Source organism: Lissotriton vulgaris, chromosome 12 (assembly GCF_964263255.1).
Source record: "Lissotriton vulgaris chromosome 12, aLisVul1.2, whole genome shotgun sequence".
Lineage (NCBI taxonomy): Eukaryota > Metazoa > Chordata > Amphibia > Caudata > Salamandridae > Lissotriton > Lissotriton vulgaris.
This window is the reverse complement of record NC_141700.1, coordinates 137,507,490-137,528,595: the sequence shown is the minus strand read 5'-3', so window position 1 is coordinate 137,528,595 and position 21,106 is coordinate 137,507,490.

Genomic DNA, 21,106 nt, shown 5'->3' with positions numbered 1-21,106 from the left:
GGGCGAGCCCGCCTTCAAATGCTGCAACTACCGTCATCACTTTCGTGAACACCCGAGGGGTGCTGGTAAGGCCAAAGGTGAGCACGGTAAACTGAAAGTGCTCGTGGCCTACCATGAACTGCAGTTAACGCCTGTGGGCCGGCAGGATGGGAACGTGGAAATATGCGTCCTGCAGGTCCAACGCTACCATCCAGTCTCCAGGGTCGAAGGCAGACAAGACATGATCCAGAGTGAATATCTTGAACTTCTCCTTCCGCAGGAAGCGATTGATGTCCCTGAGGTCCAAGATAGGACGCAGGACATTATTCTTCTTGGGCACCTGAAAGTAGAGGGAATAACAACCACGTCCTAGTTCTAGTGCATGAACGCGCTTGATGGCCCCCTTAGCTGAGAGGGCTGCAACTTTCTGTTGAAGAAGTGCCAAGTGATCCCCCGCCAGGGAATGATACTGGGGTGGAATGGCTGGAGGGGAAGTCTCGAAGGGGAGGGAGTAGCCCCTTCGGACAATTTGTAAAACCCACCTGTGCGAAGTGATGGTGCTCCAGTGGGGAGGTGATGGCAAATCCTGCCGCCCACTGGCATTTGATGGGCCTGAAAAACTGGACTGGGAAGGTTTGGAGGCAGTGGTGGCCGGGGTGGAGGTGAACTGACCCGCCCGCTGGCCCCCTGACCCCCCTCGGAGGGTCCCACGTTTGCAGCCGAGCTGAGACTGTTGCTGCGGAGAAGAGCACGTGGCAGAAAGGCAGAGTACTTAAAGCGCTCCAACGCTCCATCTGATATGTTGCCAAAAAGGCGAATGCCATCAAAGGGCATGTCTATCAGGGTGTTCTGGAAATCCCCAGAGAAACCAGTAGTCCTCAGCCAGGCGTGGCGACGGAGCGCCACAGTCGTGGAAATCGCCCAGTCCAGCGAGTCGGCAATGTCAAGGCCATATCGAATTGTGTACTTTGCTGCATCTCTCCCCTCAGCAATAGCTTGAGAGAGCACTGTCCGGGCCTCCTCCAGACACTGAGGCAGCACTTGCACCACTGTATCCCACACAGAGTGGGGATAATGGCCCGCATGCAGTGTTCACAGACCGCAGCCCTGAACAGGCGGAAGAAAAAATCTTATTACCAAACTGCTCCAGTTTCTTGGATTCCGTGTCCCTGTGGAATGTGCTTTGGGACGCAGAGGCTTGGACAACCAAGCTCTCAGGGGTGGGGTTTGAGAAAGGAAAATGGGGTCGCCCGGAGTTGGGTGATGGGTCACGTCCCTATCCACAGTAGCCCCTGTGTTGGGCCTGGAACAGGTGCCCAAAAGAACATCTGAAAGTGCGTCATTAAAAGACAGCAGTGGCTCCGCAGAGGTAGCCTCCGGCTGAAGCTCTTCTGTCAGGAGGTTAGTCCTGACGGCCACTGTAGGGAGTTCGAGGTGGAGAGCCTCTGCCGCCCTAGGCGACACCACTGCGTAACTTGTACCCTTCTCCGTAGCCACAGTAGGAGGAGTTAGCATGCCAAGGTCAGGAGAGGTATCAAGACCACTGGCATCCCCCAGCTCCTCTGCCAAGTCCAGGTCAAACTCACATTTTGCTGTGAGAGTGTCCTCAGACCCCTCCCACTCCACCCCTTCTTCCGAAGGTTGATAAACAGGCTGAATAAAAGGAGGCTGGACATAGGGGTAGAAAGGTCCCTTCAGCGTCTAGCGACGCCGTTCCGGCGCCGTGTCCACATCAGGGATGAAACCGGGGATGACGTAGTCCGGGGGCATGGGCGACGTCGGAGGTGGTGCTGGTGGGATCAACGTCGGTCGAGGTGTCACAAAGTCAACTGGCGTCGACCGGGATCCAGGCCTGGACCCCTCCGGCTCCGGAGAGGACAGCGAATACGGAGCAGTAAAGGGCGAGGGCCCCCAGTCGGGCCCGAAGGAGCGCCGGCAGGGCCTGACAGGCCAAAGAGGCAGGCCATGGCTGACAGAAATTCCTTCAACTGGGCCGGAGTCTCCGATGGACCCGGGAAGGCAGAAGACGACTGCGTAGGCTCTGCCGGAGCCGCGGGGGAGGCACCACCTGAACCCTCAGCCGCATTGAACGACGGGAAGTCGGAGAATGATGACACTTCTTCAACTTCTTGTGATTTTTCGCCTTACCTGACAGCGAGTGCGAAGACTTAGATCCAGATGAACGATGGTGGTGGCTCCGCGACCGGTCTCTCGTTCTCTCACGGGACTGGGACCTTGAACGGCCCAGAGCCTTTTGCCGGACTTCAAGCAACTTTCGGGACCGCTCCAGCAAAGTCTTCGGCACCATGGTCCAGCAGTCGGGCCACGACTTGGGGTCGTTTTCGCGACCCAGGCAGTCAAGACACACTCGTTGCCAGTCCATACGATGACAGTCCCCGCAAGACGAAGCCCGGCATCCCTACTGTACCAGGAGTTGATCGACTAGAAAATAGAGACAAAAAGCCTAAGAAAAACTCAGTCAAAAAATGACTGGGGGTACTGCTCTCTCCAGATCTGTGCTTGCTGGCACGGAAAAAGAAAAAACTGGCGTCTGAGTAGCTGCCGCAACGTCATCTCAGCGAACACGACACCAACGACGGACCTGAAGCCGCACAACGCCACCTTCCGACAAGCAGGGGCACTGCTGATGAAAACTTTCCGGATCCAGACTGACGCCCGGGGGTAATTCTAAGGTAAGGAATCTATCACTACATGTTTCTTTCAGATGTGGCATACAAGGGTGCCACAGTAAGCAGAAGCCCACAGGGGTATCCCGGGAGCTGAGTGAAGCGAGCAAAGAAAGACTTCACTAAATCCACCAAACGTCAAGGATGCCGGCATTGAATACTCAGATGTCAGAGGAAATAACAGAACCAATGGCAGCAGCAAAGTTGGTAGCCACTGGTGGGTGTCACACCAGTGAGATGGACCATCACTGTTGGCTTTAAATTCGAAGGTCTCTCACAGAGTCGTTGAGACCCGAAAGCTCAATGCCATGACCAGAAGAAAGCAGGATAAGTTGAAATCAAAGATCCTAGATGGTAGAAAATGGTGCTCGATGCCAGTTACCTGCACATGCCTGCAAATGTACTCTGTACAATATGGCCATGATGCTGCAGTCACTTAAAGGTTCAGGAGAGAGTACAGGTGGCGGGGAGAGGAAACAGCCCCGGGCTAGCCATTGTAAAACCAGGTCAAACCATCACTTCCTCAAGGAACACCCTGCATAACTACTTTGCAAGGGCAAGCCACCAAACTTTATCAACTAGTAGCACATGCCATGTAACACCATACAGTTTACAGCCCATAACCCAACTGAGGCTGGCATCTGAAGGAATCTTACCCATGGAGATCCTGATTAATCTAGAAATCTTAAATCGGAGATGAACAATATTCCGTTCGGGATGCTGTGCAGTTTCAGGTTGGCCTTGCTGCAGTTGCGCAGTGGATGACCTCTAATTGCTTGCAACTCAATGCGAACAAATCAGAGATGCTGTTGGTGGGGAAGGATAAGGGACTATGGAGCAAACATTGGTGGCAGGATTCTATGGGTGGTGCCCCCACCCCTAAGTTGGCTGTGAAAATCTTAGGGGTCTGGTTCAACACCAAGCTGGATTTCCAAGAGCATACCAAGAAGATCATGGGCTCTTGTTTTGGTCTCCTCCGAGGACTACGACCTCTGCTTGGTTTCTTTGATTTCCCCACCCGTCAGCTGATAGTCCAAGCAACCATTTTGCAAGGCTAGACTAAGCTAACTCTCTTTTATTGGGAGCCAATAAGGCGGAAGTTATGCGTCTTTTAAGGGTGCAGAATGCTGCTGCCCGAGTCCTTTTGCGGCTCCCTAGAACGTGTTCTGCGACGGGTGCCTTGCGGCGTCTGCACTGGCTGCCTGTGCCCCGTAGGATTGAGTTTAAGGTACTTTGTTTGAACTTTAAAATTCTGAAAAGGTCTTCTCCAGAGATTCTGTCTAATCTGCTGATTCCCTATGTACCTACAAGCCAGCTGCGCTCGGCCGAGCACTTCCTTGCCATGGCTCCCCGGGTGAAGCGGCTTAGAGCAGGGGGTCGGTCCTTTCAGTATCTTGCGGCCTAACTATGGAACTCCCTGCCTATGCACATTCGCTGTCGTGATTGCCTTCTATCCTTCCGTAAAGCGATTAAAACCTTTTTATTTTCCAGGGTTCAGCCTTTTCTTCTAGGGCCTAGCTTCTGTACTCTGTTGGCATGTCTACTAGCGCCGGGACGCCTCTGATGAAGCATCTGCTGCGCTATATAAATGTTCCAAGTAAATAAACCTATGTTCCGACCATGAGATTATTGAAATTCAAATGTCTTCAACATTTTTTAAGGACATGGGGCCAACAGAAATTAGAATTTGGATGGAGAACTGTCGCACTCTGGGTGAGTTAGAGGTTTGAAAAGTTCATGACCAGTGGTTAGGTGCTAGGTGAGTACCTACTTCTGAGTCTTGGAGGTGGCTATATGAACATTTGTAGCGTCATTCGAGTCGGCAATGACGTCCTCACATGCACACTGAAAGAATTTCCTTTGTAACTTTGTGTTTTTCAAAATAAAGTTTTATTGAAGCTTTTGTTTCAATTTTAATCCCATTTTTCATGATATTCATATTCATCAAAAGTTTTAATGGATTTTGGGCGATCTGCCCTTCCTCAGGGGAATAGGTAAAGCTGTAGAAGAAAATAAACACGACTGTAATATATTCGTGTGTGTGAACACAATGTTAAAGTTAAAGGAACAAGTATCTTCTTAGGAAACCTTATATCCCTTTCAATCATACTATGCAGCTCGATATCAGATCAACAAATGAACTGTAAACAATAAACAAAGCATGTTAATTACCCATAGCGTCACATATACTCGATTGTATGCGCATTTATCGTTGGTGTTGTTTACAGTACAATCATTGATTCAATTCTTGTCAATTAATGAAAAGAACGGTATCACCAAAATATTGCATGTTTTTCCTCCGTTTTTTTAAAAAAAACTGCTGCTCCTCGTTTTATCTATAAGCAACCGATTCTAATACGTATTGAGTTGTGGTGCAAAGATTTAAATCGTACCTGTGTCATTTCAAACGCCTGTTATAGGTCGGCATGCGGGTCAAAAACTATACGCGATGTCCCCAGGGTTCACGGACCGCGTACTAGAGAGAGAGAGGAACCCGGGTATAATTCAATGTTTTCGTAAAGCTACAGATGGTAGACTACAAACATTACGTCTCGGTTAAACTTGTAATAAAGTGATGCCCCACTCACCTAATTTGAACGATTTGTATCACGCTAACCCACAGCGGTAAACGGAGATACGAGGTTTCTTCGCGGGAGCCGAGTATAAACACTCTAACCCCGGAAGTGTTCCGGAAAAAAGTAGAAACGGAAAAAAACCTGGCTGCCGTATTAGAATCGGTCGCTTATAGATAAAACGAGGAGCAGCAGTTTAAAAAAAAACGGAGGAAAAACATGCAATATTTTGGTGCTACCGTTCTTTTCATTAATTGACAAGAATTGAATCAATGATTGTACTGTGAACAACACCAACGATAAATGCGCATACAATCGAGTATATGTGACGCTATGGGTAATTAACATGCTTTGTTTGTTGTTTACTGTTCATTTGTTGATCTGATAATATCAGGTTGCATAGTATGATTGAAAGGGATATAAGGTTTCCTAAGAAGATACTTGTTCCTTTAACTTTAACATTGTGTTCACACACACACGAATATATTACAGTCGTGTTTATTTTCTTCTACAGCTTTACCTATGCCCCTGAGGAAGGGCAGATCGCCCGAAATGCATTAAAACCTTTGATGAATATGAATATCATGAAAAAATGGGATTAAAATTGAAACAAAAGCTTCAATAAAACTTTATTTTGAAAAACACACAAAGTTACAAAGGAAATTCTTTCAGTGTGCATGTGAGGACGTCATTCCCGACTGGAATGACGCTACAATTGGCCAACAGAAATTAAACATGAGCACGGACCCCAGCAAGATGAACAATGTAGTAAACAAAACAACAAATCCTCTGAAGGGCCAGAGAAGCAATGGAAAATAGTGGCCCAAATTCACTAAATAGACAATGAACAATCATGGCTCAAGGCCACAGCAGTAATAAAATGGAATGCCCCCCCCCCCCCCCAAACCCCCATGGCAATTCCAGGGAGATGTGATGGTTTTTACATAACTCCAATAATCAGACCCCCAAAGGGATTTTGCAGTCATTAAGCCCCATGGCACTTGATAAGTTCATGGAAGAACCAACTTAACAGCATTTAATCGAAGATGATAATGTCACAGGAGTGGAAGAAGGTGTCATTTACACAATAGGTGGAAAGACGTGGCTCAGTACACTGGACTGCCCCGCTCAAACAACTGAAGGCCCACAGAAAGGAAACACTGTATCTTCTGACACAATGTTTAAAACTATCAACTCCAACTTATTTGCAGACATTAATGCCTTAACAAGGCCGTCACATAAATTAGAGGTATAGGTGGATCTTATACATAAGCTAGGCCACACAATAATCCTCAACAAAGAAATGGATAAGCTTTACCAGAAGCTACACACATGTGCATGCACATATATGGGTCTTTTCAATGCAGACAACATGGAGGGGAAAAGGACAAAACAGGAAATAATAATCCGGGATTACAGCAAAATGTGGCTGTGATGCCATAGTAGATAAGCAATGCACTCTCCCTGGTAGTTTAACAATCTTAGTGAACCATCTAATAATCATAGGGCCTGGGCTGGACACCAACTTGCAAAGCAATCAAATAGTAAAGCATACCCAGGAAGGGGAAGACAGGGAGCCACATTAAACAAAGCCCATGCAAGCAAAGTAGCCCAAAGACTGAGGAGAAACCCTTGAGAGGGGAAAATTATTAGAAGGAAATGCACAAGGTTAATCGTGAGACTAAACAAATAGGACTAATCCCGTAACCCGGAGCATTTGGTACAATGATAATAAATTATTATGGGGAACCACAAGAAACATCCAACCCGAAGCCCCCTTAAGAGGTGGAATACACGCACAGGCCACTATCATGATGAGAAAATAAAAGGTTGTGGAAAATAAAGAAAAGAAACAGTAGAAACCAGAAACACAAAAACAAACCTCGGCCAATATTGGCCAGCATAACCCAAAGGAAAATATAACAGTGCAATTATCAAACAGACAGGGCGACAAAAAACAAAGGGTCCCCATGATTATTGACGTTGTCAACTAAAATAAAGCTAGTTGGGGATTGCTATTGCCCAACCTAACATTCAAGAATCTACCAAGCCCCTAGCACATGGGGGAAAAAAATCTAAAACAATGCCAGGCACAGTATAAGCGTAATAAGTTGGAATGTAGCAGGACTGACTACTGTTTTGGAGAATAAAGAAGCTCTTGACTTCTTGAACAATGGAGATCTATTGTGCCAGCAGGAAAAGTGGGCCACTGTACTCTTATCTATCTCTGGCTACCATGTAATATATAAGACAGAACAGAGGAAGTACCTCTTTGGAAGACCTTCAGATGGGCTTGCAAACTTTCTAAAGCTTTACCTTTAGCTAAAAATAAAAGAAATAAAAACGTCTAACCATGACCTACAGTGACTTGAAATTTCAGGTTTAGTATTTGACGGACAACATACATCTATCATTCTAATAAACATTTATATTAACCCACGAAAAGAAGGAAGAAAGAAAGAAAGCTATTGTCGATATTTCTGATCATATACAGACGCTCCTATACCATTACCCAGGTCATGAAGTCACTTTGGCAGGAGACTAACCCACAACATTTAGGTAAACTAGGAGGAGCTCGGAGGGACGTTAATCAAAAATACCTACGTGCCAGCATCGAAGAACTGGACTTGTGCACATGTGATCAGCAGGGATATCTACATGGCACACGACAGCCTACTTTCAGAAGCATCTCTACCCTGATTATGTGGTTTTGAGCAATCATCTGCAAATCAGATGCATGGAATTCAAGGTCATAAGCAGAGCAGAAAGTGATCTCCATCCACTGACAATCAAAAACAACACAAGTTCTAAAACCTGCGTACATGCCAACCCAGCTTGCCAGCAGAGTGTCAAAGCTAACCCTTTATTGAAAAGGATAAAGTGGGGGACTGGCAGTAAAAATTTTTTATCAGAAGTGGAAGGTACAACATAAAACTCTCATTTAATCATACATCTACACTGATAATGAAGGACAATTTGCCGCAATTAAACTAAAAGAGGCAAGGAAAAAATATATACAAAATTAGCCTGGCTAATAAAACAAAAATGAATAGAGGAAGAGTGGAAGCACATATTTCTTACTGGTGTCGTGCAAGTCACGGAAATTATGGGAATATTTAAATAGTCTGCTTAATAAACCCATCAGCAAAGAGAAACATGGATAGATCACATATCTTGCCTATATGTTGACAACAAGAAACCAATGGATGTCCTGGATGATCCACTCAGTTACGCAGCATAAGAACATAAAGAGAAACAAGAACATAAAGAGAAACCAATCTACTCAACCGAGAATGAAGCAAAAAAGATCAGTCAAACAATCTGTAATGACGGCGCTCCTGGGCCAAATGTCATTCTAGGAAACAACTTCAGGGAAGACTTAGATCTATGCACATTCTCTTCCAAGAATGTATCCTATCATCTACTATTCTGGCCTCGTGGACAGACTCGGTCTTGGACCCAATTCACAAAAAAGACGACAAAACAAAAACTGAGAATTACAGATTAATTGCCCTATTGGATGTTGAGGGGAAGGCCTTTGCTGAGGTACTGCTGCGCGAATTGAAGGCCTGGGTAACAGACAACAATATCATCACATACTATCAGACAGGGGTCTGCCCAAAGGTGGCAACAATTGTTAATGTGATTGCCCTCTCATACTTAGTAAGGCAGTACAAAAAGGTTCAAGTCTGCTGGATGCATGCTTCGTAGATTACAGTGCAGCTTTTGCTGGCATTGATCGGAGAATCTTATGGTTTAAGCATGACGCATGGGGCACCCCGAAAAATCTATTGACCATGATAACAGCCCTCTATTTAAACACTTGGGCTCAAATCAAGTTAACTCAAACCCATGTCACCCCAAAAATATAAATAAACGAGGGATTAAAACAGTGATGTGTTACAGCCCCACTATTGTTCAATCTGTACACGGCAGACCTTAGTCTGGCGCCGTTCGAAGGGAATCTCTTCCCTCTAAGAGTCAGGATCCTCAAATTACCAATTACACAGTACGCAGAAGACTTGGTAATATTAGTTCACACTTGCATTGGTATGAAGAGGGAACTAGGCGTACTATATAATTAGAACATGAAAACTGCCTAAAAGTGAACACAGCAAAGACTAAGGTTCAAATCTTTGGACAGCGAGTGAGAAAATAACAGTAGACAGGAACCTGGGCCCTCTAAACACATCTACAACCTGTAAATACAATTACCATGGTGTCTGGCTCTCAGACAAGGTTAAAGCTTCCCTACAGGCAAGAACAATCGAGAAAAAGGCTGGCAACATATAATATATTGTAGGAATACTGCATTGTAATTTAAACAGCCCATTAGCTGAAGGGATCTGAGTAGGAATCTGGTCCAAATTATTACTAACAATAAATTATGGGCACCTTGCCAATCCCGGAATGCTTACAAATATAATAGTATGAAAAGAGTGGGGTTGTGTCCTTACTAGGGTCGGGTAGGACAACGTAACAATATTTAACAAATAAGGGAACCCGGTCGCTATTGAATTCTGCTACTTTTTTTACTTTGAGCAGATTATACACCCTAAGGTCTTAATCCTTGGGTATTATATGTATTTTTATCCAGTACAAGTTACATCACGTTGTGAACTTCTCAAATAGTCTGAGGTTTTACTAGTTGCCGTACAAAAACATAAATTTACTACATACATATAATATAAACACTTTTCATACTTCACAACACAATTGGGATACAATTACACATTTTACATGACAATTCCTAAATACACTTTTTACAAACCTATTCTAGGCTGTACCCTACTAACTAATTTCAACACCAGACTTACGTTATGTTGTTTGTATCTAATCTAGGGCTGGTCACGCAAGGGCATAGAGTTTAATGAACGTCATTTCATTTGCTTAATGCACAACGTTCTAGTGGCCCTTTGCGGGGTAAGCGTTCATGAATGCGACGAACAAAACGAAGCCGACGCGTTTCCAATTCGTCAGGCTTTTCTTCAGGGCTTTTAGTTGGGTACCTGTATAAAATAATGGGGAACATAATTCAGTTTGGGACCTTCGGGTATATCGTCAAAAATAATACGAGTCCTTCACACTCGTTTGTTACATTCCTGAGTGCATGTGCAAGTCTGTTAAGGTTGGTTCAGACTCTTGACTGACGATTGGGTTGTTCTGCAGAGGTAAAGAGCAGATAATGTATCTATTTCCTATGGATGACATTGTATCGCTAAGTTCTTATTACTATAACCTCATCAGGACTTACGTTTATCGGTTTTCCTTAGTCATAGATGTTGTCTCTAATTGCCTTTGTCCTTTATTGTACAATTTTATGGGGAGCGGCTGCCAGAACTCTGGAAAGTTAAAACAAGAAGGTTTTCAGTAGATTTACACGATCGGTTACGGGGCTACGGGGAGTTTCTCCATTGCCTGTTGTTACTTACTTGGAATTTCAGCACGGAGGCTGAACGCCAAACTTTCGTTTTTGTGGGCGTCACCTTTTCTGTCTTTTTAGTTTAACCGCATTCGCTGCAAGGTTAATGGGTTTAAGAGTTTATTTCTCAAAGGAAGAAGATGAATGGATTCATTCTCTCCCCTGTGTAAATCTTTACCTTCAGATTCTTTGTGGTTCAGGTTGTTCCTGCCTGCTCCCGTCTCGAGTGAGTGTTTGGTGTTCTGGTCACATGATTAATTCAAAAAATACTTGTGTCATGTGATTAGGTGGTTGTGGGAAATGTAGTCCTAATGATCATTTCCTTTGCGGTCATTTTACAGAGGTCACAGTCATGAGTTTATAGATCCATTGCTCATTTCTTGTGCGGTCAAATCAAGGGGACATAAATTTATGATTCTAATGTTCATATCTTATGCGGTCATTTACATGGGAAACAGATTTAAATGTAACATTCAGATTGTTCGTTTAGCCCTGCACTCACGCAGTTGTATTTCATTATTAAATATGCTTCTCTCTGGAGTAGCAGAGTTTCCACATTCCTTCCATGCAGCGGAGTTTTTATTCCTGAAAGTACAGACCATCTTAAATCTCTTTCTGTGTGGTTGTGGTCAATAAAATGTTGTACCATTGGTGCATTCAACACTTTTTGCTTAATCCTCGAGCGATGTTGTGCCAATCTCTGTGTGATCTGTTGGTTGGTTTTCCCAATGTAAAGTTTGTCGCATGGGCAAAGTATTACATAAACAATATTTTTGCTTTTGCAGTTGGTGAATTCATTGTGGGTCCATTTGATGGTATTGTGTTCAAACATTGTACCCTCAATGGTACTTGCGCATGATACACAGGTGCCACATTTGTGATGGCCTTGCACTGGGTTCAGGTTCCATAAAGTGCGTAAATCACTTTTGACTTTGGAGGTGCCTAGGTCTGCCCTGATTATTTGTTGTCCTATGTTTTTGTTTTTCTTGAGTGCAAACATAGGTTTAGCAAAAGGAATTTCGAGATTTGACAATAAATGCCAATTTTTCAAAACAATTGATTTGAATCTGTTTGTATGTGGGCCATAAGTTGAAACACAGACAAGTTGTTCAAGGGTTAGTAGTGTTTCTCTAGGTGTAAACCATGCGCGTTTAGTTGCATGTTTTAGCCTTTTTTTAGGACAACCTCTTGTTTTTAACTGCTCACAGAAGGTTTCTGCATGTATAAGATAATCTTCTTTTCTGGAGCAATTGCATCTAATTCTCAACAACTGGCTGTATGGCAAATTTTCTTTTAAACTCTGCGGGTGAAAACTCCGGTAGTGGAGAATGGTATTTTTGTCAGTCTGTTTACGGTGTAATGTGGTGACCAACTCATTGTTTTGGGGAAAGACCTTAACATCCAGAAATGTAAGGCGTGTCTTACTATGTGTCATACTAAAATTTGATGTCTGGGTGCCTGTTGTTAAGCCATTCGTGGAACTGGGTCAAATTTTCTTCTATACCATTCCACTGGCACCAGACATCATCAATGTAGCGATACCATTTTAGGTTATGTTCGCTGTACGGGTTGTTTTGATAGATGAACCTCTCCTCATACAGGGCCATGAAGAGGACCGCCATCTCTGGAGCATAAGGACACGCCATGGCGGTCCCCTTCACCTGCACGTAGAAAGTGTCCATGAATCGAAAAAAGTTCAGTTTTAATGCTAAGCTGGCCAACTTGATTATAAATTTGGTGGGAACTCTTTGTGGCTTGGGCCTTGTGTCTAAAAAGAACTCAATGGCTTCTAATCCCTCCTCTTGAGGGATCTGTGTATATAATGAGTTGACGTCAAATGCTACCATCAGCTCATTATTCTCATCAAATGGTAGATTTTCAATTTTATTGATGAAGTCCGCCGTATCCTTGATATAGGACTTGACCTCACTCAAGTTGCCAAATACGTAGACGTATTTCTAAAACCATTCATGGGTGAGGTCAAGTCCTATATCAAGGATACGGCGGACTTCATCAATAAAATTGAAAATCTACCATTTGATGAGAATAATGAGCTGATGGTAGCATTTGGCGTCAACTCATTATATACACAGAGCCACTGAGTTCTTTTTAGACACAAGGCCCAAGCCACAAAGAGTTCCCACCAAATTTATGATCGAGTTGGCCAGCTTAGCATTAAAACGGAACTTCTTCGATTCATGGACACTTTCTACGTGCAGGTGAAGGGGAACGCCATGCGGGGACTGTGAGAGGTGCTGGGGGCCTGCGACCGCCGACCTCCTCTTGGACGGTCTTCTGGGGCTGGGGTGGCGAGGGGCTGCGGATAGTAGGCCGTGCAAGGGTGGGGGGGGGGGGGGTGAACCCCCTCTCCCCTCCCTTTTTTCTTTCCTGCCTGCACATCAAGATACCGGAGGGGGGTTTGCCTGATTCGGGAGGCCGTCGAGCCCCCCAGCCTACCTTCACCTGCTGCTGGAAGGCCCCCCCCCGTCGATGGTGGGCTGTGGTGACATTGGGGCCTAACAAGGGGCAGACTGGCTGCCTGGTCGGGTGGCGCATGTGTGTGCCTGCCCTCTCTTCAAGCTTGGAGGTCCAGGATCTCGAGCCGAGGGCCTGTGGGGGAATCCTGGAGTCTTGGCCCCCTGGAGTTGCCTTGAAGACTGCCATGGTTTCTTGGGGTGCGCTGTTCTGGTGACCTGTCACCCCCTCCATTGTGGGGACTGGGGAAGGATCGGCTGCCATACCGGGTGGCGGGGCACTGGCATAGGGGTGGTTGTGTATGTGCCCCCTTCCCCCCCCCAGGCGAGCATCTCCACCTGCCTCTAGGGACCATGGGCAGGAACCGCGTTTCCCAGGCCAGTGGGCCCTCAACTCAAATGAAAATGGACCAATTTACCAAGCCTGACCGGGATCCGGCAGTCGGGGCTGCGATGACAGCTGGGGCGACCGGAGGAGACCTCTCCACTATCCTGCAGGCGATCAGTGCATCGCAGGCCTCTGTCGAAACCAATATCGGGGAAGTGCGGGTTGACGTGGCCTTGATCCGGTAAGACCTCCGTAATGCCACGGCCCGTATTAAAGAGGCGGAGTCCCGTCTCTCCACAGTGGAAGATGATATGGGCACGCTTAAATCCCAGATGGCCCGCCCGCAGGCCCAGACCACGGAGTTACATCGCAGGGTCGAGGACGCCGAAAATAGGGCCCGGAGAAACAACCTACGCCTCCTGGGGTTTCCGGAGGGAGTGGAGCAGGGACGCACTGACATCTTCATCGAGACTTGGATCCGGTCCTGGGTCCCCAAAGAAAAACTCTCCCCCTGGTTCGCGGTGGACCGAGCTCACCGCTCTCTTGCTCCTAAGCCCCCCCTGGGGCTCCGTCCTGCCCCATCATTCTTCGAGTCTTCAACTTCAAGGACAGGGACGCGATTCTGCAGGCGGCCAGGGTGCACGGTCCAGTGCACTTCCAAAATTCCAGGATCATGATCTTTCCGGACTACTCAAGGGAAGTGCAGACACAGCACCGGTCTTTTACGATGAGGTCAAGCAGAAACTCAGAGCCATGGGTCTCCGCTATGGGCTTCTCTTCCCGACCCGCCTTAAGGTTTTCTTTCAGGAAAAGACCTTCTTCTTTGACACTCCACAGGCGGCATGGACCTGGCGGAGGAATGGCCCCTCTTACCTGGTGCGGCACCCCCCACCCCCCGAGGGCCAAGGGCCATCCCGGACGGGAGGTACCCAAGGAGCTGCGGTGCCGCACGGGGTCCAGGCGAAGGGGCAACCGAAGGGGTGGGCGCTCTCGATCGCCGGGGGCAAGACCCCAGCTCTCCCCGAGTCCGGCCTTGAGCCAGAGGGCCTCCTCCACCACCCTGATGTCCTCCCTCATTGACATGACTGATTGTGTGCTAACAGTTTTAGAGTAGCGATTCACCTTTAGGGGTGTAGTTAGTAGTTGGGGTTCTGGGCGACAGATGCTTCCACTTCAGAAGTGTAGGGTGGGGAGAGTTGTGGGGGTTGGGAGGGATGGAGGACCGTTGTTCCTCGCTTGTTTGTTTTGTTATGTCACCTACGGGCCGCTGGTTGCAGTTCTCCTTGATACCCAAGCTTCTCTGACTGCTCCGCAGTTGATACGCAGCTCACATCTTCCATCAGTTTATTGTTTTTGGCCGCCTACGGGCCGCCATCGGAGGCACCCCTTGGTAGTCATTTGCCCCCCTCCTTCGCGCTCCACAGCTGACGGGCAGATCACTGTCTTCCATGGCCCCGCTTCTGGGCACGGGCTCGGTTGGTGTTCCCCTCCAGGTGGGTAGGGTCCCAAGTAGCTATCCGCCCCTCCACAGTCCACTCCTCAGGTGACTTACACCCTCACTAGGCCTATCCACCTCCTCTCATGGAACGTCAATGGCCTCTTGGACCGCATTAAGCGCACAGCGGTCCTCCGCGCTGCTCATCGCCACGCGCCGGACATCCTCTTCCTCCAAGAGATGCACCTCCTGGGTACACAGTGCAACTTCCTAGCTCGCTACGTCTTTGACAGGGTCTGGAACTCTGGTTTTACATGGGTATTTTAGTTAGGAAAGGGCTTCCCTTTACACTGGCGAGAGCTGAGACCGACGCGCATGGTCGCTATGTAGCTGTCTCAGGAACCATCGAGGGGCGCCACCTGAGCCTCTTGTGTCTCTACATTCCCCCCCCCCCACTCCTGCCCTTGACACTTTGTCACCTAACACAATTGATCTCCTCCCTCCCGCAGGGTCTTACGGTGGTAGGAGATTTTAACGCCGTCCTGCAGCCCCGGCGTGATAAGACAGGGACTCCGTCCGGGACCCGGATCGCCTCCGCGAAGCTCCTATCCAGCTGGTCCTCAGCCCTTGGCCTCTGCGACGTCTGGCGGGTTTGGAACCCCAGGGAGGAACGGTAAACACACACACATCGGCAGCCCACCAAACTCATTACTGAATCGACCTCTTAATGTCGGCCACAGACTGCCAACTAGTTTCTGGGTCTACGATACTGCCCAGGGGGATCTCGGATCACTCTCCCCTCTCCCTCCGTCTTGGCTCCCCACCGTCGGGCCCAAGCGGTTTGGCGGCTCAACGCCTGGTTTTTGCACGACTCAGCGATGGTGGAGTCCCTTGGACAGGAACTGCGTTCCTTTTTTTCCACCAACATCGGCTCGGTCTCCTTGCCGGGAACGTTGTGGGAGGCAGGCAAGGCCGTGATCCGTGGAGTGGCCAGGGGACTGGTCCACGCGAAGCGGTCGGAACAAACGGCTCAACTTGCTCAGCTGGAATCCCGGGAAGCACAACTTGAAGCAGCCCAATCCACTGGTGACGCAAGGGATTCCTCTCGCCAACTGGCGGTGATGCGTGAGAAGATCCGTCGGATCTCGTTGGAATCGGCTAAGACGCTATGGTGCTCCTCGGTTGCACGTATTTATGGGTGGGGTGATAAGAATGGCAAACTCCTCCACAATCTTGTGTCTTATCCTAAAGTCAACGGAATCATTCCGGAGATCCGTTCGAGCACCGGGACTCTCCACGTGGAGTCCTCGGCCATCGCGTAAACCTTTGCTGCTTACTACGCGGCCCTCTATGCCCCCGCTCCCCGGAGGCCTCGCTGACCGACTTGCTGGAAGTTTCTGGTACCCAGCTGCCGTGTCTCAATCCGGAGACTGCGAAAGCCTTGGACCGACCCTTCACCCTGGAGGAAGTCCAGGACGCTATCTCGCTCTTACACCCCGGTAAAACGCCAGGTCCCGATGGGTACCCTCAGGAGTACTATGCGGCCTTCCCTGATATCCTGGCCCCCCATCTGGTGGATATCTTCCGCCACGTGGCGGAGACGGGGTCATTCCCGCCCGAGACGGATGTCGCCACAATCGTGGTTATTCTGAAGATGCAGCCGCCCTCCTTGAGCTGTGCGGATTACCGTCCAAACTCACTGATCAATACGGAGACCGCATTCGGAACACAGAACCACGATCTGATGAGCACGCACCCGTCTCTCTCTAATAAGGGGCATGTTCTATGGCAGTACTGTCGGCACATCAATACCCATCTCTCCAATGTTAGACGTACCCGTCACTGCCTAATTAGCAAATGCCCTCTGCACCTAAAGTTACCTGCTCTTCTTTACACCTCGTCCGGCTTACAGTGAGTCTGACTAAATCAATCAGACTCTCTCATCTGGTCATTTTTTGAGGAATATCTATAACATTTTAAAAAAAAAAGTCCTTATCCACATGCTGGCACAGATCTTCCAACTGCGTAGACCACGCTCCGCAGTTTACAGTACAATGCATTTCCCCACACGCTATATCTACATCGTCCTTTAGAGTCCTGGGCCCTGCCGGGTCGGAATTATCACCGGCAGAGCAACCTCCCCAGTGACATCTTAATCCATTATAGCCCTGAGGAGTTGCGGGAGGATAATCCCACATATGACGAAACACGTGTCGGCTGGATATGTCTCAAGATCATTAAAAATACTCTGTTCTCAAGAACCACTTAATGAATTATTGTCCACTCAAATAATAATAATAATAATAATAAAGCGTTTTGTAAAGCGCATGGCTGCACAACTGTGTATCCCCGCGCTAATTGCTGACAAAAACTCTTTACAGCTCACCGAGACAGAGAGATAGGGAGATGTTAATGAGGGAAGAGATGAGTTTTTAATTTAGCTCTAAAGAGGATTTCAGATGGTTCCATTCTCAGATGAACTGGGAGGGCATTCCAATGCTTTGCTCCAAGAAAACTAAAGGAGCGACCACCCAGTCTTGCTCTATTGATCCGGGGAAGTTTGAATTGTGACATACCCGAGGATCTGAGATTTCTGGTAGGGCGGTGGATAGTTAGAAGATTTCTCAAATAGGTGGGTCCTTTGTTGTGTGCAATTTTGTGGGCATAGCAGAGAGCCTTAAATCTGATTCTTTCTCTAACTGGAAGCCAGTGAAGCTTGGACAAGGTTGCTGTAGCGGATGTTCTTTTTGGTAAACCTAGTACCATGCGGGCGGCCGCATTTTGAATGCATTAAAGCTGGTGCAGTTGTTTTTGGTTCGCACCTAAAAGGAGAACGTTTCCATAATCCAGGTGGGGCGTTATTAGTGCATGCACTAACGTTTTCCTTGCTTCAATGGGAACAAGATCAATAGTCTTACGCAAGATTTTTAACGTGCCCATACATTTGCCAATTGTTTTATTGACTTGTGTTCTTCCCGACAAATCCGAGTCAATCATTATTCCTAGGTTTTTGACCATTTCGACTGGGTGGGGGCAATCGCCCAGTGTAGTAGGCCACCAAGCCTGGGACCATATTGAGGTTTTATTCCCTACCACTAGCACCTCCGTTTTGTCGCCATTCAAACGGAGGCAGTTATTATCCATCCAGGTGGCGACCGCTGCCATGCAGCTAGAAAAATTGGAGGCAAATTTTTCGCTGTCTGGGGTGAGCTTGAACATGAGCTGGGTGTCGTCAGCATAACTGACAATGCCCACCCCAAAATTCTCTACGACTCGAGCTAGGGGTTCCATATAGATGTTGAACAGGGTAGGGCTCAAACTAGAGCCCTGTCGGGACCCCATAGCTGATGTCGCGAGAAGATGACTTGAAGGGTGGGCAATGTATTTGGAATGATCTTTTGGAGAGAAAAGATTTAAACCAGGCAAGGGCATGATCCCTTACTCCAATGTCTGATAGTCGGGACAACAGGGTGTCATGGAGCACAGTGTCGAAAGCTGCACTTAAGTCAAGCATGACAAGTGCAGCTGTCTCCCCCTCATCTACCATCTTGCGAATGCACTCCGTGGAGTAAAGAACCGCGGACTCCGTGGAGTATCCAGGTCTAAAACCAGATTGTGTTGGATGAAGTATGTTTCCTTCTTCTAGAAAAGTCATCAGTTGTTTATTGACTATTTTTTCTATAATCTTAGCGCATTGTGGCAAGAGGGAGATGGGTCTAAGATTTTGATATTGAGTAACCGGAATGTTTGGTTTTTTTTTTAGAGGGATAACTTGTGCTGTCTTCCATGCTTCTGGGACATAGCATTCTTGAAAGGACAAAGTGATCAAGTGTCTGATTTGATCAATGAGACCGTTGTTCATGATGTCTTTAATTTTACCTAAAGGGCACACATCATTTGGGGATCCTGAGTGGATGCTATTGATAATGCTGATCAACTTTTCTTTGTCAGGAGTGATAAAGCGTGTGAGAGTGTTTTTTTGGGTAAGGAGTGGTTCTTTTCCTTCTATCAAATGCTTTGTTTCTAATGTACCAGTGTCTACACTGACACACCATACTATATAATTTTGTTGTGTGCAAGGGTATTTTTTTTTGCAATTGTTTAGTGTATTGGCCTTGACCAACACACTTTCTGGGGGGTTATAGGGCTCATCCCCTCAAACTTCTTTGCACCACATTCCTACCAAGAATTCGAGACATTATTCTGTCAATTCTTAGCAGTGCGCCCGTTCCTTCTCCCTGACATAAAAACCCTTTAGAACAATTTACCTGGATGCCCTTATGGCACCCAAAACCTTGACCACAACCTCCAAGTTGCGCCTAGTTCAAATTTATTACCTCCACGCGGCTTACCTCACCCCCACACTTTTATTTCAGGCCCGGTTGAGACCCTCCCCAGCAGGTGCCCACTGTGCCTCTGCCCCTGCCGATTTTATCACATGGTATGGTGCTGCCCAGCTTTGACGCCGTTTGGGGGGGGGGGGGGGGGGGTGTGGAGCGGGAGCTCATGCAGGCCCTGGGATGAGTGGTTCCCCATGATCCGCTGCGTCTGCTGTTGGGGGTGTTTGATGGGTTGGATGGATCCAGGACGGACAAACGCTTGTTGGGGACGGCTATGGCGGTTGCCAAGAGAGATATAGCGGCGCACTGGTCCCAGGCTAAGGCGCCTTCTGTCAGGGGTTGGAGAAGAGGGGTGGACTGGTGCGGGATCCAAGAGGAGGCCTTATTCGAAGCCCGAGGGTGCCCGGAATTCTTCAATAAAGTGTGGGGTAAATGGTTCAACATGCTCCCACCCTGATGGTCTGCCTGTATTTGATTTATTCAATGTATACCTGTCTCTACCGTTTGGACTGCCAGGTTGTGCCCTGATGGAATCGCCTGTCTGTACTGTCACGCCTATTGTGTTGAATAATGAACTGCAACAAATGAATTTGTTTGTTATGCACAAAACTTCAATAAAATTGATTATCACAAAAAAAAATATTGTCAGTTTACAAACTTGATGCAAGAGTGATGTAATATGTGAGGTCATATGCGGTGCATGACAGGGCAGGAGTTACAGTTACTTTGGCCCAAACCATCAATTTGTCAAGGAAAAATGTGATATGGTAGCTCACAGACATTGCGTGCATAAGTAATTACAATGAGTAAAATGATCTTAATAATCCGCAACAGGTGTGCATAAGCTCAAAAGGCATGCACACTACATACATGAGGAACAACGTTAAGGTTAGTTATTTCAGTCAACTATAACTGGTGAATTTCAGCCTTTCTTAGTTTAAATTTTACATTTAAGCGGACATTTTGACCTAATCAAAAAGTAATTTGAACGTTTTTTCTGTGAATGTATAAGCTTTTTCTAATATAAAGAAAGATATTATTACCATAACTAAATAGGTCACTGTAACCTTTGATTTGTTCAGTGACTACACCCCCTCAAACCCCCCCACACATTTTTTCCTTGTTAAGAATTTGAAAGGCCATCATGCTTACTGCTGACTTGAAGGACACGAGGAAACGGGTCACAGTACCTAAGTGAGGACAGTCTTTGTTCCTTTACTATTACTGAAGTAGAACCCACTTCTTTGGCTCTGGGTTTGATGTAGCTCTGCTAGGAGGACAAGAATAGGCGTAGGTCAACAACTGAATCCTGAACAATAAACTTTATCTACTTGTCTCAGAGAGACTTGATGGGTGGAGAAGGGTAGAAGGGTTGTACATCCTTGCTAGATATAACTCAAGGAACAAGAGGCAAGATGAAAAAAAGTTACTTACCTGTAACTACGGTTATCCAGTATTGGTATCTTTCATAGATTCACAAGCCTGAATCATTCCCCGTCGCCGAGGCGGGAGTCCCAAGGTAATTATATATACAAAAGCAGTGCCTCAGAATAATCTGTAGTAGGCTGACAATACTATAGGCCACAAAAGGCCCAAAACGTAGCAGCATATCTACCTCATTATATGAAAAGAAGTTAAAGTAGTCCCAACCAATCAGCTGTCAGCGCCCTCTAGAACCTTCCCAGCAGAGGCAGTTCTCCTCAGATTTTCCCAGCACAAGTGGGAAGTATGTATCCATAATAAAGAACTGTTCTGCCGGGGAGGAGGGTGGGTGCATGTGAATCTATGAAAGATACCAATACTGGATAACCGTAGTTACAGGTAAGTAACTTGTTTTCTTATCCAGTATTGGGGTATCTTTCATAGAT